This window comes from Magnolia sinica, chromosome 8 (assembly GCF_029962835.1).
Source record: "Magnolia sinica isolate HGM2019 chromosome 8, MsV1, whole genome shotgun sequence".
Lineage (NCBI taxonomy): Eukaryota > Viridiplantae > Streptophyta > Magnoliopsida > Magnoliales > Magnoliaceae > Magnolia > Magnolia sinica.
This window is the reverse complement of record NC_080580.1, coordinates 19417554-19445534: the sequence shown is the minus strand read 5'-3', so window position 1 is coordinate 19445534 and position 27981 is coordinate 19417554. Positions and strand designations below refer to the sequence as shown.

Genomic DNA, 27981 nt, shown 5'->3' with positions numbered 1-27981 from the left:
TTTAACCCTCCCCCCCCCCCCCCAAACTAGGACCTATACAAAAGAAATTGCCCGGAACTTCAACTATTGGCTATGCCTTGCCTTGAAATGGCTACTTGGTATCTTCTCTTGTTCAACCTTCTTTTGAGCCCTTCCTACATATATTACAAAGAACCAGATTCAATCCAAGAAAAGACTAGTTTAGTCAACCCTTCATATATTACAAATAACCCGTTCAAATCCATAAAAAGTGAATAGTTTAATCAACTAAAACCAATTAACAAAATAAAATATTAGAATTTGGGTGCTTGGGTATTGCCCTTGCTTGTCCCAAGTGCGGCACAGTCCAGAGCTCTGAAGGGACCATAACCAACATATACTTATTTATAGCGTGTATAGTTGTACATGTACAACTATAGACAATATCCTGTACTCTAACAATGACTACTTTGAAGGTAGAGCAATCTAAGATTGCATGCATGCCCAACATTGAGTGCCAAAACAAGAACGCAGAGAAGCAAACAAAGAGGCTTTTAAGAAAAAGGAAGATGGAAGAAAAACAAAAACAAAACAAAACCCTTCAAACTAGTCAACATTCCATAGTCTTCATCATACCAACACAACCCAAGAACAACCACACATTAAAAAAATTCTTAAGATCCTCCAAAAGAAAAGAGTGTTTCCAAAACAAGATTACAATACAAATTAGAGTGCACCTATCAATGGTAAAGTAAGATTCACAGTTCATTGATACCTGAATTCGATGAAATTTCTACTTGGATTTTTACAGTCATAAGCCACAATCTTTATTAAGAGAAGGAGAATGTGATTTACACAAGGGGGGCAAGAATCCCCTAATACATAAAACTTCTATCGGTTCAGCACAGCTGGATGCTATATACATGATGCCTCAGTTATTGCAATTTATATTTTTCTTTAGATTATATAGTTCACTGTTTCCTACAGATTTTTTTTTTTAAAAAAAAGCCAGTGAAGAACATTAGAATCTTTCTTGAAAGTCATAATCTACTATTGCTGGGAGGTGAAGTTGAATTGAGATCAATGAAAGAAGTTACCTTTGCCAATCTGGCAATACTTCGTCTTTTACGCTTTTTGTTAGCATCCATGGAGCTCTTGAAATTACCAACCGAGTTCTTTTCATCATTTTCTACTAGCAAAGAGGACTCCTGCACACATGGGTCCAAACCAAATTGCAATTGAAACCAACAAAACCCAGATATGGAAAAATTTTGGAAGCAAATTGCCAGTTTGAAAAGTTAGGAAAAAGCACACCTATGGCTCATGGATGAGAGTTTCTGAATCACCCATGTCATTCAAATGCCGCATAATGCCTTTCTTCTAGAAGTTCAGCACGCAAGGATCGGATCATGCCCGAAAGGTTTCTGAAAATTTGATAGATTACCTGTAGGTTCTTCTTCACAAGCACCACGAGAGACTTTTAATTCATTTAAAAAAAAAAAAAAAAAAAAAAGGCAAGATTCTAAAACATTCAAAATTGAAATCTGCATGGCATGATAGAGTGGGACAAATGGGCGTGGCGTTTGTTGAGCCTCCAGGTGTCACTCCATTTCCATTCTGAGACCCACAGAACTTGATTATGTTGACTTCATTTGCATTAGTACATACAGGATTCCCTTGAAGCCTGATCATCATGTCAAACAAATCACTTAAATCACCATGGCAACCAAGTACAATATTTCATAATTGAAATACAATTCATTGGAAATAAATCACTTAAATCACCATGTAAAACAAATCATTCGCCGTGTGTTATTGGAAACTATCATAGAAATAAGAGGGGCTATAAAAATTCAATATGTTATGGATCTTTTATCTGCACTTACCAAGAAAATGGTGAACACCTAAATGATCATTTGGGAAAAAAAATGGAAAAGTGATTACCCACTTGCAGAACTTCCTGAAACAGCATAAATTACTTCTTCAGGCTGTTGCTTGAAAGGTCTTTCTTCCCATAAGGGCTGCTCCAGAGTGCTAGGACATGAGGCCTAATGGCCTCCACAAAAGCTACATTAATAGCACCGTACTCCACAGTAGAACAGTGACAAGGTTACAATCAAGAAAGAAAGAAAGGAAAGAAGAAGAAGATTTTCTTTAGTAGAGATTTTCTTCCACTGTGAGATCCCTTGTCCAACAATCAATTTGGTCCTACAACCAGATATGTGGCTCGCAAGTAAGTTGATATCTATCAACAAGGACAACATGCTAAAATAACCTTAAAACTGCCCAAGGATCCTATTTTTAAGCTTAATTTACTCATCAATTTGTAGGGGAGTATAATGGATCACTTGCAGTTCTAAAGAATCAATTTTATCAAACCTACCAAAAACGAACCAGATGGATTGCATCATCCAATTACTGTTGAATCTTCAATGGTAGCCAATGAAACATGTGCTGGTCATGACGGACAGTCCTAACTGATAGATCGGACCATCCATGAAATGTATGCAAGTACTCTACCTTGGTCTCTTTGAGATTTTACCTACTCAGTTTCAGGCTTTTGACTTTCAAAAAGAGGAGAAAAACACACTAGAGTTACAACATAGAGAATAAGCAGTGACCTGAAAGATTTTATTTTTTTTCTAGCTCTTTGAAAGGTGGGTGATAGAAACAACTGCAACACAAGATTCTTATGCCACTGCACAATTCCGATCCCCCTCAAACATGGGACATACTATAATCCAACCATAATACACATTAGCACTACCCTTTGGTAGGTATTCGAAACCTCTACCCTACATAACCAAGCTTATCAATCAAGAAGAATAATGCCTAGGAAACAAAGGAGAAAGGTGATTGTAAATAACAATGGCATGACTTAATGAAACTCATGTGATTTGAGAAAATTAAAACAGTCTCATCATTAACACAGGCAATATAAGAATAAGTTCAAAACGCACATGATGTACCGGGGAGCAAGACAGGTGCAAGGCTACAAAGGGATATCCCGCAACAGAACAGACCGCAATGAATTATTTTACAGATGGAGGCACCACCAAGAACATGCAATATCCCAGGTTTGTTATTTCTTCCATTCCATAATCATTGTGAGTTCTAAGAATCATGTGGAACAAGTAACATGGTCTGCTTTAATCTCATCTTTGATGTCTTTATTAATTCAATTGATGCACACTTTTTATTGCTAACTGATCCACCCATATGACACCCAAAAAAAAAAAAAAAGTGACCCACTCTTAATTTTTGTGGTTCAACACATTGACCCTAAAAAAGTTCACAAGAGCTCAGTTAGCTAGCAACTGTGTTTCTTGAAGCTTACCATTAATGAATCAGGAAGGAATGTAGAGAAAGTTTCTTCTTCTTCTTCTTCTTTTCTTTTGCATTGAAGGAATTTCAGTTTAAGCCATGCTTGAATCGAAGGTTACTTCAAACATGAGGATTTTGAATTCACAAAAATATTGTTTAATTTTCCGTATACCTTTTTAAACTCTAGAAATTCAGTTAATTTTACTTATTTTTAGCTGGTGAATCTCTGATTTCAATTTTTCCAAAAACCCATTTTAGGATTCTTTTCCTTATGCTTGGCTGATCAACTGGATTCCATGATTTAATCCAATCAAAATTGCATGGCACACAACTGGAGTTGAAGAATGTAATATCAAAAGATTCTCTTCTCAAGAATGTAATATAAAACATGACAGAAAAAAGATCCTAGAATGTATATTTGTTGGAATTTCACTACAGAAATTGGTAGGTTCTGGTAATATTCTCCCATTGAATTAGGTGTGAAATATTCCTTTTCACTATCTGTTTGAAGGTTACCAATTAGATAAAGCAAGGCGTGATTTCAGAAATCTACAAAATCTGCATTTAAAATAGAAGCCAAGCTAGCATTGCAAGGCCCAGCACATTTTCACATTTTTTTTTTTTTTTACTGAAATTTCTATCTAAGCTGTCCCTAAATCATGTGGTTGGAAAAACTTTTAGGAAACAAGTCATCCATGGGCGCCTTAGAATAGGAACAATTCATAAAGAACTCACATTCAACAAAAAAAAAAAAAAAGCAAAAAAAGAAAAGCCTATAAAATAGTGGCATGGCTCTGGATCATTTGGTTTTTATGATTTCGGACATATGAAGTATCCACAGTTAGGTATAATAGATGAACGGTTTGGATCTCATACATATGTGCCTTACGTACTTGACATAAATAAGATATTAGCACCTAGCACTGGATACTTGATGATTCATACAACAATGAAGCACTTTGGCATCTGCAAAAAACAAAATGACAAGTGGAATTCTGCATATTACTGATTGGAACAAATAACCAACCAAATGGAGTATAAAATGAAAATTAAAGAACGAAACACATTGAAAGAATAAATTTTCATTAGTTAGAGGTTAAAACTTACAATTTCCCAAACAATCTTAATTTGAGGCCCTGCCCCGTCTAAAGATGGGCCCCCATGGTTTGAGTTTGGATCAGTACATGTATGCCCATTTTATTGAGCCTGACTTGTATTAGGCTGAAGTGTCCTGTTACCTGTTACAAGTGTGGCCGGTAGTTGTAAGATATAAACTTTAATTTTGATAAGCTCTGTCAAAGAATATAGAATATAAATATCAATTGTTTAGGAAAAAGATGGACAATGATTAGAGAGAATCATGATCTACAAGAGGTCTGTGCACCCCACATGGACAATTACACACAACTTGTGCCAACTTGGCATATTTGAGGTTGTACAAGCTGGAACCAGCCATCAAGATGACCATATATCACCAAATTTGAGGCTACACAAGGACATCTAAATAAAACATGCTAGATGCTACGAGGATAATTGATTTGTCATAGCAAAAGTATATGGTAAGGCCAAAAAAGCATGATTTGTCAGAGTACCAATCAAGACTGATTCGTCAGGTTTATACAATTTGTCAAAGTACCACTTCAACTTAAAGTGGGTGTCACACAATTGCCATTTGCCACATTTTCCAATGGGCGCTTGATAACACAAGTTTGAAACACATGATGTTCATTTATCCAAACTTCTGCAATTGGCATCTCAGAATTTTCAAATTTTCCAATTTAACTAATTAACACAATTCACTAGTTCAGATACAATTTTACAAAATTCATTTCACACATTTCCAAAGAGGCTATTAGGCATCACAAAAAAAGGAAAAAAGAAAAAAGAAGAAGAAGAAGAAGAAGCATCTGCACGATAGAAACTAATGTATGGCCCCAAGGCATAGGGCATCTCTTTCTTCGAATTGCATATGTGCTCTCTTTTTTTATCTGATGAGTGAATCATGTATGCCCCATTGTTTGGCAATGTATCTCAGCTTAGTAAACACCCATTCTCAAAGCAAACAACAATGTCAGGAACCTAGAGAAAGAAGCCCTGGCAGTTACATTGTTTAAGGAAAGAGGCCGCTATTTTGACAAATGCATCAAAACATCAATACACAGCACTTGTTTAAGCTCACCAGGACAGTTGACTTGATAGGCAATCAAGTGGATGGATCATATCTCAAAAAATCATGTGGAGGAAGCTCATCAAAACATCAATACACATTTCTACTTTTTTCTCTTTTTTTTTTTTTTCCTGGAAAATGAGTATTGTTCAGTTTTCACAGGAAAAAAAGAAATAGATCTTCTAAAATATACAAACTTTTAAACATAAAAGCAATTATACAAGTATTTCTCAAAGTTACAAGTTTAGAAAGGAGTTCTGCTAACCATGATTATAGCAACAAACTCTAGGACATTTACAGTGAGTGGATCTGGAAAGGGACAGAGCCATCTACCATGTTCTTCTAAGAATAAAGATAAACTCCAACTCACTCACTGCAGAAAATGCAGATTTCTTAAGGAGCAATATTGAGATTTAAATCTCCATCTTCATCCAAGCCATGAAACTGCTGCTGCAAATTCTGCTCATATTGAAGGGAAGAATAATCCTACCAATTTTCCTCCCAGCATCACTATGGTAGACCATAGACCCAAGAGACCAAGTCATCAATGATCTCCAAAAACAAGTGGTTGCTCTTATAGCATTGGTTCAATTCACAACTACAAAATAGTAGCCAGGTACATCTACTTCAGAAAATTATGCCTCTTAATTCCACTCTCATTCCTCCGCACCCTTTAGGGGCCTCAGATCATATGACTAGTAAGAAAGATGAGTTTATTTCATATATTCCTATCCCTGGTGGTATCAAACTTGCTGATGGGTCATTCTCCAGTGTAATTAAAAAAGGGACTCATCAACTTTCTTAGTCACTGTCATTACCTTCAATTGCACACGCTTCTCTATTCAAAAGCCAATCCCAGAATGCAAGTAAATGGTTCCACAAAGAATTGGTACCATGAAGTTTTCCAAAATGTCCACTTTGGATAGCTTGGGTCAATAATTCATGACAGTGGAGAGACTAAATGGATATTGTCCATAGAATTCAAACTAGCTGGAAAAAGGTGTAAATAGAGTTTTATGTGATCGTAAAGGGAAATTTTATAGGATTGCTATGAGGCCAGCCATGCTTTATGGGAAAGAATGTTAGGCAGTTAAAGAAGAACATGATCTTAGGCAGTGTAGTATGAGTAGCAAGATGAGAAATTATAAAATTATAAATGAAGCATTCAAGGGAACTTAGAAGTAATACCAATAGGTGACGAGGAAAAGTAGATTTGGCTGGTTTGGTCATGAAGAGCTGATACTAAGAACCATGCTGGTTAGTGTTCACACCCCAAGTGCAGGGTTGTGATGTAGTAATAAACTCGGTAAGACCGAGGTCGAATCCACAGGGACTGATACCTGTACGTTATCTGAAACCAAGTAGAACTAGAACTAGTCGAAGATGCGATCTAAAACAAATAGAATTTAGGAAATAATTGCGGAATGATTATCTAAAACTTAAGTAACTCAGAGGAAGGAAACTAGGGATTCAGAGGATCCACTTGTAGAGATCAGGGAGATCTTATGCCTGCATCAAGGATTATGGAATTCAAACTGAACTTACTTGATCTGGTTTTCAAGAGATGAAAGGTATATGAATTAGAATGGATTCCATCATCTAACCATGCCCAGGAGACAAAGCAAACAACAGGATTAAACTAATTACCAACCAATCGACAATGTCTGAAGATCAGGAAGGGTACTGTCATCCTACCATGCCCATGGAACAATGGTGAACAACATGGCTTCCTGACTTCATAAACATAAAAAAAAGGAAAAAAGAAATATTCAAAGCCATTGCAAATCCATTGTAATTTCAGTCACAACAGACCATTAAATACTGAGAAAATATTTCTTGAATTATCAACTTAAAAATCAAGTTAAGTTCAGCAATTTTAAATTAAATGCATAGAATAAACTCTCCCATCTCGCTACAGCTTCACCTCTTAGCCCTAGCTAAGAGGTTTAGCCTAGCAGGATCATGCTAGGACCCCTTAGACAAAGTAAATAAACAGAAAAAAAAATAGAAGAGAACAAGAAGGAAAGAGAAGAACAGATCCAGCCTCACGTCAGCCACCTCTATTTGGATTCCCCTGAATGCTTCTCTCTCCAGTCGTGGATAGCAGAAACCAAAACCGAGCTCCCACCGTTTCTGCTCAGCCGAAAAAAACCACCTGCTGCTTCCCACGTGCAGCAGCAGCCTATGTCCAGCAGAAAACCCTCCTGTTCCTCTCCGTTTCTTCTCTAAAACTTCTTCCTCCAATCAAGCTCCCGTTTTTTTTTCCTTTTCTTTTCTCTTCTCCCCTAATCCTCTCGTTTTTCTCTTGCTTATATGGTGGTCTTAACCTTCCTCGGCTGGGAGTGCGTAAGACACTGCGGAATGGTTGCCGCGAAAACGTTTCGCAACCAGTTTGCAGGTTTCGGGATTCCTTACGGAACATACCAAGCTGCGATCGACTTTTTGGATTGCTGATTCCTTCAGTCGAAATTCCGACGACATAGCTAGGATCATGGCTGACCTGCGCTCCTACTAGACGGATCAGATCAACCATCTGATCAACAGGGGTGGACCACATCGTCCCGGATTTTTCGGATCGCGCGAACAGAGGTGCGCACGTCCGAGCGCTGTACTGCTGGTGGGGCCCACTTCACTGCTGGTTCGAGGAATCCACGACGTCCACTGTATTCTACTCACAAAACCGTTCGGATATGGTCGGTTTTGGATCGACGCTGAAGCGGCCCACCTGATTTTTCATATCACCGTTCAACCTGCGTTTGAATGGTATTATCCTGTGTATGCAAGCATCGATTTGGAAAAAACCTCATGTGTACGGTCGGTTTGACCTTCTGAAACAAATGGACGGTCCGGATGAGGTTTATCTGCGATGATGATGGCCCACCTGAAGTCACCCGCAACTCCCTGTTGCGAACAGAGACGATTTCCGTTTCCTTTTGAATAAGGTCGGTCAAGACCGACTTTGACCGCCCTTGACGGTCCGGTGCACAGCGGGTATACACTGGCTGTGCACATTCGCCTTTTGAAGTGAGGTCTATCTTGATGTTTGTGGGAAGTCGGATCCACTCGTCCCTTTTCTCATCTCATTTAATGGATAGAGTCCAATTTTGAAGCATATCTGAATATCAGGTGGGCCTCAGATCAGTAATTCGTGGGCTGATCTGACCGTTGGACCACTTTCAGAGGGATCCAATGGCTGAAATTTTACGTGTACGGTTCATTTATGGTCCTCAGGCCACATATGGAGTTTTGAACTGATCAGATGGTGAGAACCCTATGATCTTGCATTCTGGACACTTTTTCAGGCCACTTGAGCTTCAATTTCTCAGGTTTTCTTGGATCCTTGGCGTGCAAATCTGTCGATCTTGGTCTCCTAGGGTCCGTCGCTTGCCTTGGTGCCTTCAGATCGTTAAATCCATGCTTTTAGTATCCTTTCCCAGTCCAAGCTCGCAATTCCACCTTGCAACAGAAACATGATTAAAATGAGCTATTAAACGGTGCCATGTTCATAAATCTAGGCAATAACTGGGTCTGATATGCAATATTTGACCCTCAACAGTTAGGAATGAGTAGGTCCAAGTTGAAGGCTTTAAAAGGGCCAAATAAAGGCTCAAAAGGCCACCTATGGTCTAACTGAAGGTCTAGCACATGATAGAGTAGCTGAGGAAACATGATTCATGGAGCTGACCCCAATGATTTGGGATAAGGCTGAGTTGACCCCAATGTGATTGGTTGACTGCCTAGCCTAGAAGCCCTACTTTGAATATTCTGTTGCTTTTTGTACATTTCTATGTGCTGAGATGTGTTCTAAGATGTATTGTGAATAAAAGGTAGACTTTTGGCCTCGATTCCTATGCAACTGAGGCTAAAAGGTAGACTTTTGGCCTCGGTTCCTATGCAACTGAGGCTAAAAAATAGACTTTTCGCCTCGGTTCCCATGCAATTGAGGCTAAAAAGTAGACTTTTCGCCTCGGTTGCTAAGGAATTGAGGCTAAAAGTTCATTTTTCGCCTCAGTTCCTATGCAATTGAGGCTAAAAAGTAGACTTTTCGCCTCAGTTCCTATGCAACTAAGGCTAAAAATGAACTTTTAGCCTCAGTTCCTTAGCAACCGAGGCTAAAAAACACATTTAGCCTCCATTTTTTCAACTGAGGTTAAAAAATTGTGGCTAATGGCCTGTTTTCTTGTAGTGAGCTTTGACTAGAGTTCAAATGATTCTTCTATAACAAATGATAGAATTAATGCTGAAATTACAATTATGTTAGTGTCATTTATTATAGCAAGGATTCCAATCCACTAGAGATAATTAGTCTTTAGATGAATAGAAGATCGACAGCCCTTGCGTAACTTGCATCAGTATTAAAGAACTGAACATGTATATACACTAACGAGATGTACATGTTAAAGATGTTGGTGGATTTTGAGTAGAGTTAGAGAAGGTCACCTCAGTCAAAGCTCAGAAAGAGATTTTCTAGAAGGTCACCTCAGTCAAAGCAGTAGTAACAAAAAGAAAATGCTCAATACAAGTGTAACAGGTTTATCCTCCTTTCTTTTTATTAAGCATGGTGATAGGGATATTCTTTTCTAACAGATGGGTGTAATCTATTTAGTCCCATACATGAAAGTAGACAAGACCAAAATCTGAAAATCCTAATCAATCTAACAAAAACCAACAAAATCCAAAACCCAAAATAAGATTCAAAACAAACTTGATTGGGCAGTCAAAACTGAAATATGTCCAATGGTCTTACTTGACAAACAAGTGTCCCAATTAGTTTAGAATTATTCAACCAATCTGACTTATGAACAGGAATTTGGCTCACTTCATGTACAAACTGAAAGATGAAACATACCATGAAATCTCTCTACTCGAGAAATGATTGCATTAGATTTAAAATCAACAGTACACATTGTTTACATTCAACCATTATAAGGTCATGATATGATTTCTAAACCCTGTAAAAGAAAATAAAGCAAATAGATGATAGACACACAAAACAGTAAACAAAACTTGTGAAAGAATTAAATACATCAGCAGCAACTCATAGTGCCCATCTTCAAAAATCAAAATTAGGGAAATCAACATGTACTTTCTCCTAGTGTTATCCTTAAACCGGAAACCATCTCAGCACCAAATCTCACCATTTGCAATAGTTTATCTTTATTAACAGCATCACCAAAAGGACAAGTGTAAATGGAAGTACTTGAGTTTGTAAAACCAACTTGTATTAAAAGGTGCAAAAATACCCCAAGCAAGTATGGATTTCAAATGTTGGGAAAAGGAAAGGTGGATCCCTTATCATTTTCCTTGTGCATGCATAGAATGTTAGTGTGATTTATCATCACTAACACACACAATGCCTATCCTGTGGAGGGGCGGAGGATCTAACTCGTTCAAATGGGTTGGGAGGAGGATCCAACTCGTTCAAATGGGGATCCAACAATGGACAGGAGGTGCCCTAAAAATAATCCTATGTCGAGTTTGTGGGCTGAGGTACCAGCCTGGGATAACAACAAACGTCGTATATGACAGACTTGTTTTGCTAATTCCATACATGGCCAATGCAGGTACATGTGTGAATGTGCAACAGATGATAAGATTGTATCCGCTCATTTGTCCATCTGATGGAAGCTTGGATGTTCTTGATGTGTGGGAATCATTGGTACGTGTGGGAATTAGCAAAATAAGATGAAAGCATGACTGGAAACTAAGAAAAACATGGCTATCAGCAGTTTTAATTTGTTATAGGAATTTATATAACTCACAGGAATCAGTTGACTTCCCACCTAGGGAAGATCTTCGAGAGCTGTCCAATCCACCGGTCAGTGATTGCCTCCTCAACAACCTTGCATTGGCTGCCTTCCCATCATTAATATTACTTTTGCTGTAGATAGGAGAACATGTTTCCAACGGATCCCAACGATTCTTGTAAATCAACAGGTTACTATTTTAGACCCACCATGCTAGATTGGACACATACTTATGTTAACCCCACAAACAGCTCCATGTTATAGATATGCCCCACCATGCTAGATCGGCATGGTGAGCCACACGATCGGAACCATGCACTGTTAAAAACAGAAGTGCACTCCAGTGACACCAGTACAATGGTAAAGTTATGGTAGTACCAGGGAGATATGAGGCCCACATGATGTATGCAGGAAATCCAACCTGTCCATCAAATGCGTGAGTTTGTAAAACCAACTTGTATTAAAAGGTGCAAAAATACCCCAAGCAAGAATGAATTTCAAATGTTGGGAAAAGGAAAGGTGGATCCCTTATCATTTTCCTTGTTCAAGTATCTTGCACTCCTGTTTCTACAAGGATCCACCTATCATAGCTTTAAATGTGGATAACTGTCGCATTTGCATGTCAAAAAGGAAAAAATAGACTTGATGGATTGAAAAGATATCTTGGGCATGGTTCATCAATGATAGGGGCCATCAAGTTAACGGCTTGGATAAACCAACCATGGGCATTGCACGTGCAAATTTGGCAACCAAGAGGGAAGTTCCCTATTCATCACGAATAGAGAACTTGGCCCCAATTCGCGCACACTAAAAAGAAGAGATTGACATTTATAACTAGGGGTGTGAATGAGCCAAGATGGACAGGCCAATGCCGGTCCCAGCCTAGCACGTGGGCAAGACATTCTGGTCCATGTCAAGCCCAACAAGCAATCCCGATCTGGCCCATTAGTTGAGTACGACTTCGAATGGCATTAAATGAGTTGGGCTAGAACAGGCTATCATGTCAAGCCTTTATGCACATCAAGATGACAGTCCCTTCGAATTAGTTCTCTGGCCTCAAAACTCATGCCTAAGTTCAGCCCTTGGAATTTCACCATCAGACCAAATCCAGTTGAGCGCGCCAACTGGGCCCACTTTCACCACTGTTTAGAACAGAGGAGGGACAAACAAACAATTCCCTCTGAGCTAAGGCGTCAATCTCGAAAGTACCTTCACTAAGATTGTTAGAGAACCGCGATCCTAGAAAAAAAAATCCCTAATTTCACCCAATTCTCCAATCTCCACTAATTAGAGGGATTTGCGGGTCATGCCCAGTCAACAGTGGGGTCCACTTGGGAATGTTTGATCTGATTTACTTACATGTACTCCACAATTTTGAGTGCATGCATGTGAACCATCACACCCTACCAGAGTATTAATAGAACTCCCCACACAGGACTTCCATTATTCTTGCCTGAAGGTATGCGTTCTATCCCAGAGCCTTGAGACTAAAAAGTGGAGTCTATGATTTCGCTCTCCAAAGATAGACCACACCCCAAAAAAATCTGGGTGTAAGATCCTAAACATCCAATTTGGGTAGTTTTCTCCATCGAATATGGATATTGATAAATGATTTTTACAACCACATTAGAAAAAAGAAACCTTAACATTTGATTAACAAAGATATGTTTGTCAAATCCGGACGATCAACTGCTTTTCATCTCAATCACCCATTCAACTGCAACTGATCGTGTATTTATAATCGTCCACGCTGAATTGGGATTTGGATGGTTCAGATAGAGGTACCCGCTCACCAGTGGACCATCACAGCCCCATCAGCCACACACATTTAGAAATAGAAAAACCAATCCACACCGTTAAAACAACAATCCCCTCTACAATGTACCACAAACCGAAAAAACACACCAATCGGAAGATCCCAACCAAGAAAAAGAAGGGGTCCCCACAGACAAAAGGATCAGGAGCGTACATACCTTTTGGTGGGGGTCAGTGCAATGGCTGTCTCCAAGCGCCACTCGATGGAAGAAGAAGCCAGGCCACTCGAAGGAAGATGACACCTCGCCACTTGGAGTGAAAATGTGAAACGAGGGAAGGCGCTCGTTATTTTGCAAATCCTCTTCTGAATTTTATAAAATTTTGAAATACGAAACAATGTGCGTTTACCACTATTTATAACAAATACTCTGTTAACAATTGTACATACAAGAAGGACCATTTTCTGGATGGTTAAGATCGTATTATATAAAAAAAAAATTATAAATATTAAACAAATACAACTAGACGGATTATTTCAATGGTTTGGATAACTTTATATCATTGCCACTATTTTCATGAATGAGTCACCACTATTTTACATTTTGTATAAAACTCACAGTTTTTTACAGAAAAATAAAAGGGTAAACAAAGCTTTGGAAAGGGGAGGGCTCTATGGGCCCCACCATGATGGATATGCTTCATCCAATCCGTCCATATATTTTTATATATCATTTTATGGTATGATTTAAAAAATGAATTATATCTCAATCTCAAGTGGAACACATTACAGGAAACAGTGTTGAATAAATTTTGACCATTAAAAACGTTTTAGGGGTCGTAAAAGTTTTGGATCAAGCTGATATTTATTTTTTCCCTTCATCTGGGTCTTTATGACCAAATTAACAGATTGGATGTCAAATAAACAGTACACTGGGCCTTAGGAGGATCTTAATTGTGAATATCCAGTCATTATTTTTGTCCTATGGTGTGGCCCAACTAAGATTTATATCCCTATCTTCTTTTCTTTCTTTTTTTGCATCAAGCACTAAAATGATCTGTAAAAATGGATGAACGGAATGGATGAAGCACATACAACCTGTTGGGGTCCACAGAGCACCAACCACCAGCCCCAGTAGCCAATCCGTTATAGGGATGTGGATTTCATGTTAAAGCCTTTCTTAGGAAGTTACTGTGCATGGATGCTGGGTGGGGCCCACCACCATGTTTGTAGGAAATCTACTCCGTTAATCCGTTTATAGAGATCATTTTAGAAAAAGATACTAAAAATGAAGTGTATCCAAAACTCAAATGGGCCACACAAGATGAAACAGTGGGGATTCAGTGAGAACCGTTGAAACATTCTTACGGCCATAAAAAGCTTTGTTTCAGGCTTTTTCTTTTCTTTTGTATTTTCACTTATTCCCAGTGTTAATGACCTTATAAACTGTTTGGATGGCATATAAACATCAAGGTGGAGTCCAGAAGGTTTCAACTATAAGTATTTGTTTCCCCACTGTTTCCTCTCGTGTGACCCACTTGATTTTTGGATCCAACTCATTTTTGGTCTCTTGTCCTTAAATGATCTCTAAAAATGGATTAGCGGAGTAGATTTTCCAAACACATGATGTTGGGCCCCACCTAGCATCCTTGCGCAGGATGCCAAGGGCTTTAGCAGGAAATCCGCGTCTCGTTAAAAAGTGGCCACCAGCCAATGGCTGGTGGTCGGTGCTCTGTGGGCCCAACATGTTGTACGTGTTTCATCCACGCCGTCCATCTATTTTTCCAGAAAATTTTATGGTATAAGACCAAAAATGAGGTATATCCCAATCTCAAATGGACCACATTACAGGAAACAGTGTTGAATGAGCGTGGACCATTAAAAACCTTTTGGGGGCCATAAAAGTTTTGGATCAAGCTGATCTTTGGTTTTTCCCTTCATCTGGTCTTATATGACCTAATCAACATATTAGATGTCAAATAAACAGTACAGTGGGCCTTAAGATGGATTTTAATGGTGGATATCCAATCACCATTGTTTTCATGTGGTGTGGTACACTTGAGATTTATGTCCCGCTAATTTTTGGTATAAAACTGTAAAATAATCTGAAAAAATAGATGAACAGAATAGATGAAACACATACATCATAGTGGGGCCTACCCGTAGAAGATGATTTTAATGGTGGATATCCAATCAATATTGTTTTCCTATGATGTGGTCCACCTTAGGTTTATATCCCTATCATTTTTTTGATCAAGCCCTAAAATGATCGGTAAAAATGGATGAACATAATGGATGAAATACATACATCATGTTGGGGCCCACATAGCACCGAATACTAGCCAACGGGCCGGTGGCAGGGGAGTAGCCAGTCCGTTCTCATCCATGCTGGTATTTGTGGTGCGGTCCATTTAATCTTTGATTATGATTCATTTTTTAAATAATTCTCTGAAATGATCTCGAAAAATGGATGAACGGTGTGGGTTGATCCCAAATTTTCGGTAAATCCAAAACTCAAGTGGACCATGCCCAACGAAACAATGTGGAATAATGATTTCCACCATTGATACCTTCCTTGGGCCCACAATAATGTTTATTTGCCATCCAACCTATTGATAATATCAAATATATATGAATGAAGAGAAAACACAAACATTAGCTTGATCTAAAACTTCTATGGCCTCACTACCAGAAAACAGGGCAAAGGCTACGGATAAAAACCATAGCTAAAAGTCTATGGCTACGGTTAAAATCCGTAGCACGACCATAGCCATTGGTGCCATAGCCATAGGTCGAAAAGTTATGGCTATGGATCAAATCCGTAGCCATAAATATAATGGATATGGATTAAATCCATAGCCATTGCTTCTATAGCACTAAAGTATTTACAACTACGGATTATATCTGTAGCTAAAAGTTGAACAAGAACCGTAGCAATAGGCTGAAATTAGCAACAGCTACAGTTTTTAGATACAAGGCTACGATTAATAGCCGTAGCTAATGAAACTATAGGTACGGATTAGATCCGTAGCAATATTGTCCATAGTTTAAAACTATCTACAATTACGGATTTTATTTGTAGCTAAAAGTAGAATAAGAACCGTAACAAAAAGCTGAATTTAGCAAGAGCTACGGTTTTCAACAAAGGGCTACGGTTAATAGCCGTAGCTAATGCTCATTGTTAATAAAATATTTAATTATAATCATTCATTCAATTACCACCTACATAATCATTCATTCATTCAATTACAATCATTCATTCAATAATGAATCAATTACAATCCTTCATTCAATCAATTACAATTACAACAGTTTAGTTAAAGTTTTCAAAACAAACTTAATCAAACTGTTACACAACATTAGGTTCCACAAATAATACAAAGTCACAACGCAAGATTTGGATATGACTTTTGCTTGGCTGATGAACAACTACAGCTTGTTCGGCTGTCTGAAAGCATCTGCAAAGAAGAAGAACTCGGCATTAGCCATAATTTATAGTGAAGTACTTCATGAAAAACATATTACACATAAGACAACAAAACAGAACAGATGAACAACAAAACTAAAATACACCATTTCCATTTCTTGGAAGAAGAGGGAAAGTGGGAAACCACCATGCCACATCATGAAAAACTAACGCAAAGAAAAAGGCATAACCCAAAGAACCTTAAAAGCTGACTGGATGTAAAACCTGGACCAGACTGGATGAATGGACTGGTTTGTGCTGGAACCAAGCACGGAAACAATTATCTTTGTGATTCACAATACCAAACAAATATAATTCTAAATATGAAATACATAAAAAAGTAAATTAGAGAACTCTAGGAAAATAGTTACACACCAAATAGATGGGCTGGCATTTGCAATAAATGTTGTTTTTGAATTTCCACCAAGAGCGTCCTGTAATCTAGGACTTGTATTGAGGAACAATCAATTACAAGCAAATTGGACCATAAGCTCATTTTATGAGGAAAATATAGACTTATCTTGTAAATCATGAGATATATTGTCATAATCATATCATCCACAAACTCAAGGGATATATTTACCAGTAAAGTATTTCTGCAGAGGTAGCTTTTAGGAATAACAACTTTGGCAAGATGTGATGGTTGATATATGTGGGATACAAGTAACTCAAATTAATCTAAGAGTTAGCGATTTTGTTATTCCTAGTTGTAGAGCTTCCAAGATCCTATAGTATAAGCATGGCTCACATATATGACATGTGACTTACAGTTAGGAAGATATATAGGTAGCCTGACTGTAGGAACAACAAACCTACATGCCTTCAATGTTGTTGATACCAACACCAATATCAGCCTCTTGAATCATGCCAAACAGCTCCAATCCAGTGAATATGCACCAGCTGATGCATACTCGATTTCATTCTCATTCTGGGATACATCTAAACATGTCTTCAAATACAATACATAAATGCAGTTGGAGTACTGGGATATTAACATACAATACACAAATGCAAGTAATGGTGGATTTTACTACATTACAAGCACAAAGAAATACCCTATAATGAGAATTTCAAACTTGAGATGTTCCAAAACTCAAAAGTTGGGACTCATACAAACATAAACACAACCTGAGATGTTCTGAGAAGGCTTAGGACTTTTTAACGTCTGATTTAAGATAGACTATTACTCACAATTTCTGTACCAATGAAAATAAGTGTAGCTTAGGGTGCAGTTGGTTCCACCAAACATCATGAAATTCGGTTTATACCATTGAAAACTAACCTTCCACTTTAATCTTGCCAACTACTTTCTTTGCCGCTCCATATATTCACTCATATCCAATTGTATCATGGCTGCCACCTAGAACAATGTCAGCAAAAAAATGAAATTAACTATATAGTTAAAAGAACCATTGTAATATAGAAGTCTCTCTGGCCATTAAAAAAAGACCAGATTTATTTTTTTAAAAAAAAATTCCATAGCACTTCTACCTAGATTTTTGCATTTTCCACCACCTACATAAACATAATAAAGACGAGATCCATAATGAAGCTCTAGCTAAACCATCAAGAACCCAAATTCCTCAGTTTAAAAATGATGAATAGAGTCATGGTAATTACAAAGTAGACTGCAACTCAAGCCAACACCTGAAAATCTATAAACCCCTTGATGGGGTCTACTCCAATGGCTTTCAAAACCTAGCCAAATGAACATGAAAACCAAGCCATCAACAAGCTCGTCTGTCCTTCTACACCATACTGAAAACAAAGACCATAGCAGCACAAATTGCAATTCAAAATTCAGTATGGTGTGCTATATAGAAAGTGGCTGAAAGATAATGACAGTGCACTCGTTGTGTTGTAGTGGATATATCCTCATGAACAACCATGCATACGTGAATTTCCAACTATCGAAAGAGAAGTTGGTTTTTCAAACTATCACCAATGAATATTTTCTCCTAACAGTCCCAGCCGTGCATGTGTCGCTGGAAAACTTGAAAACACAATTTTATTCTCTTAGTACCAAAAAGAAAAGAAAGAAAAAAAAAGAAGAAATGTGAATATCCAGCAAAGGATTATAATCCTGTCAAAACAATAAAACTCAAATCTTTGCTAGTGCATTTTTCTACTCTAAGACGAGCATGGTCTTTGACAGGCTGACTCGGACCAACTCATTCCATTGATGAATAAGTCATGACTCACCCATTTCAAGGGCTGACAAGTTCCAGTCGAGCCTATTTTCACCACTGACTCGTGGTGTCAAGCTCGACCTTATAGGAACATTTCCCACACACACATACAGTGACATTACCATGAATCAGAATATTAAAGAGGTACTCTCCAGTGCATGTGACACAGTACTTACTTGACTGTCCATTTCTGGAAAGGGTGTTTGTCACCCAAGATATATGGAGTTTCAGTACACAATGAAAATCTGGAGAAGCATCTCCACTTGTGCAAGTCACAGCAGCTGCCCACTTGCCATCAGTCCTCCCTTACCTGGGCTTGGGACTGGCCGATGTATCACTTCTTAGCATTTTTTTTTTTTTTAAAAAGGTAAAAGAAAAACCAGCACAAACCATAGTTCAATTCAGTTGAAAAAGAAGCAGCAAATACCTACAAGAGATGGATATCTCTTGACAGAACAGCTTCTTTTTGGGTGATGGTATATGTCCTTCGAGTCGAACTACTCTAAGAAACTAGATGTATTTTCCATCAACAAAGAAAATGAATCAATGCAAAAATAAACAAATAAAATAAAAATAGGGAATTCACATTATGAATACAAACTCAAGAGAGTTGCCACATTTCTCCTTAGAGATTCCTACAAATTTTCTATAACTGAAATTTCAATAAAAAGAAAGATGCACTTTTCATTTAAAAATAAAAAAAATAAAATCAATAATGCTGTTAACAAGAATGTCTATTGTCAATACCTTGAATTTGTTTTGATGAAGGGGAATCCAAACTCTGAAGTTTCTCTACATCACACCATGTCTTGTTGAAAGATGCACTTTTCATCTTTTTTTTAAAATCACTAATGTTGCTTATGACAATTATGGGAAAACATACCATGAGAATGAGGCAACTTACTTGATGAAAGTCGTGAATTAATCTATTTTGATCAATAGTTGGTTGAGGGACAGAACGCTTAGCGTACTCAACCCATTTTGAGATTCCTCTCACAAACTCTTCTTCAGAGAGTTGAATATCTTTCGACATATCAAACTCATCCATTACCTTTTTCATAGCATCATCCCTATCAAAATCTATCTTGTCAAATTTGATTCCAATGATCAGTGCTGTTAACTCGTGAATTGATAAAAATGTGTTGTTATCCTCATCGATTCTCTTAAATAATTTGTAATTACAACAGGAAAGAAAATAAATATCAAGCATGTATAAAAAGATGTTGAAAAATGCAACAAGTATTTGTTGGGAACTAACTTCTTTATGATGTTTGTGTCAGGCTGATCACCTTCTTTGAGGAGCCTTCCTAGAGCAGCTTCCGAGTGCACGTGCCTTAAAATTCCTGCTATTACATGCTTATGTTTTGCATATGCTAGTCGTCTCTTCTGAATCCAAGGCTAAAAGACCTGGGCAAGTGTAAAGAAGAAAGCCATCAGTCTCAAACACATTACAGTCCCACCTGGGCTCTCAGATCTGACCATGGCACATGCTCACACCAACACCATTCACAAGCACATTACAGTCCCACTTGGTAATCTGGTATTGATTCCTATTACCAACTATAAAATGCACACACCTATGGGCAAGCAAAGCATGGTAGGGTGATGGAGGGGTAGTTGCTAGGCAACTACATGGTAATTTGGTATTGATTCCCAATAACAACTATTACATGCACACATCAAAGGGCAAGCAAGCATGGTAAGGCCATGGAGGGGTAGTTGACAGGCAAACCGCTAGGTAAAAAAGCACCTTGACATGTAAAACATCATGTCAACTCAAAATAGCCGGGAACCCATTGATGCATGATTGTTAAATAGGACTCACATGCAGACATGGTCAGTCACCAGGCCATACCTTAGAACCAGTGCAGTGCCATATGAATTACCTTGAGCAAGGTAATATCATTATCAATGATTGAAACATTGGATATTTCTTAACCATGCAAAATGAATATGCTACAAACAAGAAGACCTGAAAAGAAGCAAGGTAGATTAAGAACTGAGTCACCTTGGAGATTGTGAGAGCAGGGCTCCACTGCTCCTTCAGAATGTCGAGGCAGATGCTACTGTTACTATTGATGTTTGGATGCAAAATTTTGGTACGGAAGGCAACCTGAATAGTGGATAGATTCAGTCCTCTTATTTAGTTTCTTAAAATTAAAAATAGGAAACTAACAAAATCTCATTGTCACATTAGTCTTCCTCAAGATAATAGATCAAATTGAATGTTAAAGAACTTTTACCACTGCATAAACTACAATAATAATAATAATAATAATAATAATAATAATATAAAATAAATAAAAAAACATTTGACATCAGTGACAAAACTTCATGGAAGGTGAGAAACAAGGACAATATCCTTTCAAGATATAAATAATAAGAGGCAACAACAAATAGAGCAAGACTTTTTTTCTTTTTCTTTTTGGTTAGCACAGTAGTACACACAACCCATTGCTAGCCACAACAACAAATAGAGTAGGACTAGCCACACCCAATTTGACTTATATCATCCACCATGGAATTTTCTTCTGAATGGAGTAAGTTAAAGGAGATAGACCATTTGTTTCAGTAAAATAACTTCCACTTCATCCTGAATAAATAAACCAACCTGTCTAAAATAAATATATTCTATGTTTTTTTCTTCTACCAAGATCTGAATGTCAGTACATGCCAAAATTGTCTCCAAGTTAAAACTTCAAATGTTACAAATATTCCTGATTTCAAAGTTTCCTTAAGCATATAACCTTTTCCTATCCCCTAAACTTCAAAACCCACCTTTCTTCATTCAAGGTCCCCAACTGCTCACTAAAATGAGAGATCAGCTGTAGTCACCTTGGGAGGCTTGAAGGGATAATCATCTAACCCATGGCATGGTTAGCTCCATAGAGTAGATTCCATTATTAAATAAAGGTGAAGTTTACCTGGTTAGTCAGTTCCTCAGTTTCCACTTCAGCCTCATCATCGTCTAAGACATTGTCAAGCGATTCTGACATCATCTCACTCTGCATGGAGGCATGCACTTCAACTAATACATGCTTAAATTGAAGAAACAACAAATTTTTTGTCATTTACTTACTACAAGGATTACTAGCCAATAGAGACGATACCTAAGAAAAGTGCGGAAGGTTTTCCTGGTCTCGACTTGAATTCAGGATGAAAATGGACACCAACAATGTAAGGATGACTTGGCAGTTCAAGAATCTGCAGAGCAAAAATACAGAAAAATAGTAATAATAACCAAGGGGACCAAGCCCTATCCATACACGACTAGGCCACAGCCATTGCCACTCCTATTCAATCATACACATGGGATAATTGTCCCGCAATCCAGACCGGCCAAATTGCTGATACAGCATAACCTAAAAAGAGAAAAAAGAAGTGGTGTGTCTTGGACCAGCAATGTCCATGTTCAGCGATTGCTGCTTTCAGTTTAGAGTCCTCTTCTTCAGTCCATGGTTCCATATTTAAAGACGGATCCAGAGTGTTGACCCACCTGTCACCACAGTCAAGACTCTGCAATTTAGTCAAATCAATGGTTCGTTCTTATATATAATAATAATAATAATAATAATAATAATAATAATAATAATAATAATAATGATATATGAATGAATCCTACAACCCTTGTTTTTTATGCATGTGCCTCCCTTTCGACTATTTGTGGTATTAGAATAGTACTTTAAAATGCTCAGCTACTACCAATAAGAAAGAGAGAATCTGTATATCAAAGATAGGGGCAGAATAGTAACTAATGGTTTTAAGCAATTGGTCAGGTTAAATTTTTTGGAAATTATTTTGAAATACTTCTCTCTACATTGAACTTGAGTTCGGCCAGGGACAAACTGAGCAATTTTCATCCAGTTTTTCTACCCGAAAAGCATCACAGCTATTTTCAAGTGCTTGTTTTCATCCACAGTCCATCTCCCTACCCTTTTCCTAGAAGGGTGAAGTGTCTTTCTCCATTTGCATTCAATAGGATCACATGATTGACTTCAATGAAGAAAGTTCATGACACAACCCCTATCAGGGACTGCATTGTTTCAATCTTCTGGCCTAAAAGTTTCAGGCTGTTCCGTTGAAACAAATTTTCCAACCGTGCATTTGTATTGTATGCTGTGACCCACTTGAGGTATGAAGTGGCCTAATTTCTAGGCCAGAAGATCTAAATAGTGCATCCCACCTGATGGAAAGCTCAGAACTTGCAAACCTGCTCTACCAAATGAACCTGCATAAGGATGAGCAGGGCTCCACGGCATGGATATTAGAATATATATCTATCTTTCACACACCATTGCTCTAATTCACCTAACCCAAATTTCACATATTCTCCATTGCTGAAGGTGCAATAGTCACGACGCTGGAGAAGGTTGTAGCAACATTATATAGTTCTCCAATATCAGAAATTTGTAGACACTCTCCTGAAGTCGAGCATCTAAACGAAATGCCCATGATGCTTAGAAATCTCATTAGGACCAACATGCTTTACAGAAAAAAAGAAGAAGAAGAAAATGAAGAAGAACAATAAAGAAAAGAAAAAGAAAATCTATAAAATTCTCATATTTTTTCATCAAAAGAAGAACAACCCAAAATTTGATTTTGTGACTGAAACTACAAATGAGAAATATGAAATATACCCATTAAAAGAAGAACAACCCAACATCAGTTCGCAGTGTCATCAATATACAATGAGGAGAGAAGCATCTTCTTTTCAACCAAAATGCAAAGGATTAAAGAGCATATACTGACTTATGTTTATGGTCATGTTCTTCATGATCATGGTGATGATGATGTTGATGATGGTCATGGTTGTGATCATCCATCGAACATTCAGCATTGACAACACTCTCTATCCTAGCAATGTTTAAATGAACAATTAACATAATCTAGGAAAAATGTTAAGATATTAAAGAAACAGAACAGTTAGCATAAGATGTGTGATGAAACCAGAAAGCATGTGGATTTTAGAAAAAATGATAACTAAGTAATGGGAATGGGAGAAGTTCAAGAGAGAGAAATGAGCTGAAGCATGATCTATCAAGCAGCCTAGCTATATTGTCAAAAATCCCCTGCGCATCATCCTGCCACAAATCTCAAAATCCATCAAAATGAGAATAAACATATGCCCATTTAAGAAATTCATGTATTTGACAATGTCCAATAAAAAAATCTCTGATTTTAAAAAGTTACCAGCAAGATTTTTTGAAGAACATGTATAAGCTCTTCATCTTGATAGACTATATTGTCATCGAATTTTAGCTCAATGTTGAAGCCCTGGTTTTTGGTACATGGTGGGTTTCTTCGATGAGGGCCCAAAAACTGCAATCGCATTTGGATACAATTTTGAATTCAATTGCAATTACTGGTCTAGTAAATCAGGGAAAAGAAATAAAAAATAAAACCCAAATTGGCATTTTTCTTTAATTTGGACCCAAAAAGCACAATGGCATTACTTATCAAATTAGGCATAAAAGAAATGTAACTGCAACACGAGGGCAACCTCTTTTTTTATATAATTAATTTCACCTTTGATTAAACTGAAATTTCACATCCAAACAGGGCATGAGCAACTTACAAATTTCAAATTATGTTGATGATATGCTGGTGCAAGTGGGGCTTGCTCTGAGCACTCAAAAACCCAAAATCTGCTAAACAGGTAGCCAATTTTGGGGAGCCAATTACCAGAGCATTGCCAACTCTTTCACATATAGACTGCGGAGTTTGAACATGCGAGCTTCATTATCAACAAATTTACAGCATTTTCCTGTTAGAATCTGGCAATTGCATCTATATTGTTAAACCCTATTCAAGATCAAATAGATGGAGTACATTAGAAAAAACATCAACCGAAGGAGAAAACGAAAATGCTAACCATTGTATAAGTGGTGATGGACAGCTTCACTATCCTTGTAGACGAGATTCTTTTTACAAATAGCTCTTTAACTCCAAAACATGGATGGATTCACATATGGGAACGAAATGTAACTAAACCAACTCAAAATGATGTGCATTTTCAGATGAACCATTCTTCATCCATGTAACCATCTCTGGTACATGGATTCCATTTTCAAAAAAGGAAAACATATAAAATACTAACCCTAGAAACAAATGAAGGGAAAAAAAAATCAAATACCTAGCTCGACCCAAATTTGCTCAACCTGAACCCAACCAAAATTCAAATTAGGTTGGCATTTTCCAGCTCGAGGAACTTGACAACCTGACCCAAACTCAAGTTGGATCTTTGGGTTTAGGTCAAGAAAGAACCTTTGTAGCATTGCAACAGTTGGATTTAATTTAAACAATGGTTGCTTAGAAAACACGTGAAATATTACATATTGTTAAAGTTGATTTAGTAAATTAAATTCAAACCTCAGTAACTATACTATGGATTCTGAATCCAGGGTGCCTAACACAACATGAGGATTTCAAATCTAGGATGCCTAAAACAATAGGAGGATTTCAAATCCAAGGTGCACATCTCAAGAGCTGAATTTTCTCAATTTATTGAAAAATATGTAAATATGTCATAGCCAGTACCATCACAAAGCAAAATGCCCTGATAGATCAACTCATATAAGCTAATATAGATAAGAATTGAAAACAACATTAACTGTTAACTGTGTGATGGAATTGATGACAAAGCACTATCATTTGAAAAAGGAGGGCAAAGAAAAATGTTGTAATAAGCTTAGAGCTTACCTAGAGTAACATGGAGGCCTTTGCACAGAGACTGCCTTCAGGATCCAACACTGACCAGCCATCATCATGGAATCCATTAATGGCATCATTGAAACCCTTATCAAAGTTAAAAAAGAAAAAAGAAACTCAAGGTGCGCACTTATAATAGAAAATAGAAATATATTGATGATAAGAAAAAACTGAAACAGCTTTGTTTCCAATAGAATCAAGCTAGGAACCTAACTGTACAAATAGATGAATAGATCTAGAAACATATATGCTTCAACAACCCAGGTTCGATTCTACAGATAGAGAAAGGATCTAATTGAGTCCAAAAGCATGAAAACCAGACATCAATCAATCACCAAAAACATGCAAAATAACACAATCTAGGTTAAAAAAGAGAACAAAAACCATCCAGCATCCAAGATTGAGAGAGACAGGGGTGAGATCTGATACCAATAGTGGGAATGGTGGTGACGATCTCTCTAAGCTTAAGCTTGTAAAGGATTGTTGTTTTACCGGCAGCATCAAGACCAACCATCAAAATCCTCATCTCCTTCTATGTGAACAGATGGCTGAACAACTTTGTAAACGTGAGCCCCATTTTCACCTTAAAATCCAAAGCTAAAAAAAAGCAAAATATAGAGATGATCAGATCAAACAAAAGGAAAGAAAGAGATGGAAGACAGAATATCAGATCTGATTAGATCACTATAAATAAGAAGCAAACGAGAGAGAGAGAGATTAGAAAAAGGGGCGCGGGAGATCGAGGGAGAGAGAGGGATGTGAGAGAGAGAAAGGGAGAGAGGGACGTGAGAGGGAAGCAGGAGATTGAGAAATAGAGAGAGAAAAGGGGTGTGGGAGACCTAGAGAGAGGAGAGAGAGGGGGAGAATGAGGTTTTTAGCAAGGTGTGGAGGGAAATGAAACATTCCGTGAGAGGGGGAAAAGAAAAAGGCAACGCGGATTTCGCATTTTTAGTTGCTACGGTCCTGCTACGGTTTTAAACCGTAGCTAAAAGCCCTCTGGACCATAGCCATTACACCATCCTTCGTAGCCCCTCTGCGTTCGCACGTCTGACGGTGCTGGACGGACGGTCTTGTCGAGAGCTTTGTGGGGTCCATCGTGATGCATTTGATATATCCACTCCGTCCATTAATTTTGTAATTTTTTTATAGGGAATAACCTAAACATCTAGGCAAATTAAAGGTTCAATTGAACCACACCATCAATCAATGGTAGGTATTAAATCTCCACTGTTTCCTACCGTGTGGTCCACTTGAGCATTTAATCTACTTCATTTTTTGGACTCTTGCCCTAACATTCTCTTTCAAAATGGATAGACGTATTAAATGGAGTACACACATTTTAATGGGCCTCATAGAGTCTCTTATGGGGCTATCCCAGGCTAATTGAATGATTAAAAATGTTACTTTTTAGCTACGGTTTGGGATCTTTTAGCTACGGTTTTAAGCCGTAGCAAATTAGCTACGGTTAATATCCGTAGCCAAAAACTAGTATAGTCTGTAGCCTTTGGTCATTTTTTTGGTAGTGCCTCCAAGAAATTTTCAATGGTAGAGGTTTAATCACACTATTTCCTATGGTGTGGTCCACTTGAGCTTTGGATATGCTTCCTTTTTGTTCTTTAGACCTCAAATTATCTGTTAACATGGATAAATGGAATGGATAAAATAAATAAATAACGGTGGACCCCACAAAGTTTACTTTGGTAAGGGTAATGACTAACTCACCTAAATGTAGAGGGGTTTCCTTAAAATATTCATAATCATATATTGGGCTTGCCTTAATGTGATTCACATATCCAACCCACTCATTATGTGTGTCCCACTTGGATGAGGAGTTAGACTAAGTTTTAGCCGCATCCAAAACTCGTTTGGGCCCCACCAAGTGCTTTTATATTTTTTAAGATGTCTTGACATGGTTTTAGATGGTATGGCCCACCCGAGTTTCATTTACGGATGATTTTTGAGATATCTCATAACCTAAAGGGGACACATTAAATGCACGGTGTTGATGTTCGACACACATCATGATGGGGCCCACAAAACTTATTAACATCAATTCTTAGGTTCTCGCAAGTTCAATAAGTTGGGTCACAATTTGACAACAATATTTAGCCCATTTTATATGTCTATCCCATTCACTCTATTTTACTGATTAATATCCTCAATTTAACTAGTTACTCGTCCCAATCAGGCTAGCTACATATGAGAAAGATATTGGGCATACAAGATTGATCAACAATTAGAGTGAAATTTGATTTAAACATATAAAGTTATTTACTTTTCAATCTAGACTAATTCGATTGTCCAAAAACGGTTAAATGTTCAATTAGTGGATGTGCCTAATAATTTATTAATTTTTTTTCACAAATAAATTTCAATTTCCATTTAAAAATAACATTTTCTTTTCAAAATGTACATTTTTTTCACTCTTAATTTTTCTTTGAAAACTTTTAACAAAATATCATTTTTATTATAAAATATTTCAAAAAATAAATTAAAATACAAATTCTGAATTTTTATTTTCAAAATATCTAAAATTTTCAAAAAATTTAATTTTTTTTTTCCCAAAAAATCAAAAGCATAATGTTGTTTTCAAGTTTTCAATTTTTTTTTAAATTATATACATTTTTTCAAAATCTTAGTGTTTTTTTAAATAATTTTCTTTTAATTTC

General features: G+C 37.3%; 4 long non-coding RNA genes across 5 annotated transcripts; all 4 read right to left on the bottom strand.

Moving 5' to 3' along the window:
* Positions 1 to 15: 15 nt before the first annotated feature.
* Positions 16 to 1988, bottom strand: LOC131253033 (uncharacterized). Its single transcript, XR_009174797.1, has 4 exons — positions 1907 to 1988; positions 1273 to 1801; positions 1056 to 1166; positions 16 to 134 (listed from the first exon to the last, which is right to left on the bottom strand). It is a non-coding gene; the product is annotated as an uncharacterized LOC131253033 (long non-coding RNA).
* A 599-nt stretch (positions 1989 to 2587) lies between these two features.
* Positions 2588 to 6299, bottom strand: LOC131253035 (uncharacterized). 2 transcript variants are annotated; one of them, XR_009174800.1, is made up of 3 exons: positions 5462 to 6299; positions 4390 to 4520; positions 2588 to 4248 (listed from the first exon to the last, which is right to left on the bottom strand). It is a non-coding gene; the product is annotated as an uncharacterized LOC131253035 (long non-coding RNA). The 2 variants fall into 2 exon arrangements; XR_009174799.1 differs by lacking the exon at positions 5462 to 6299 and having other exon boundaries at positions 4390 to 4724.
* A 10178-nt stretch (positions 6300 to 16477) lies between these two features.
* Positions 16478 to 16851, bottom strand: LOC131253036 (uncharacterized). The gene is made up of 2 exons (XR_009174801.1): positions 16791 to 16851; positions 16478 to 16673 (listed from the first exon to the last, which is right to left on the bottom strand). It is a non-coding gene; the product is annotated as an uncharacterized LOC131253036 (long non-coding RNA).
* A 6922-nt stretch (positions 16852 to 23773) lies between these two features.
* On the bottom strand, positions 23774 to 24609 carry LOC131253034 (uncharacterized). The gene is made up of 3 exons (XR_009174798.1): positions 24477 to 24609; positions 24180 to 24378; positions 23774 to 23923 (listed from the first exon to the last, which is right to left on the bottom strand). It is a non-coding gene; the product is annotated as an uncharacterized LOC131253034 (long non-coding RNA).
* Positions 24610 to 27981: the final 3372 nt, after the last annotated feature.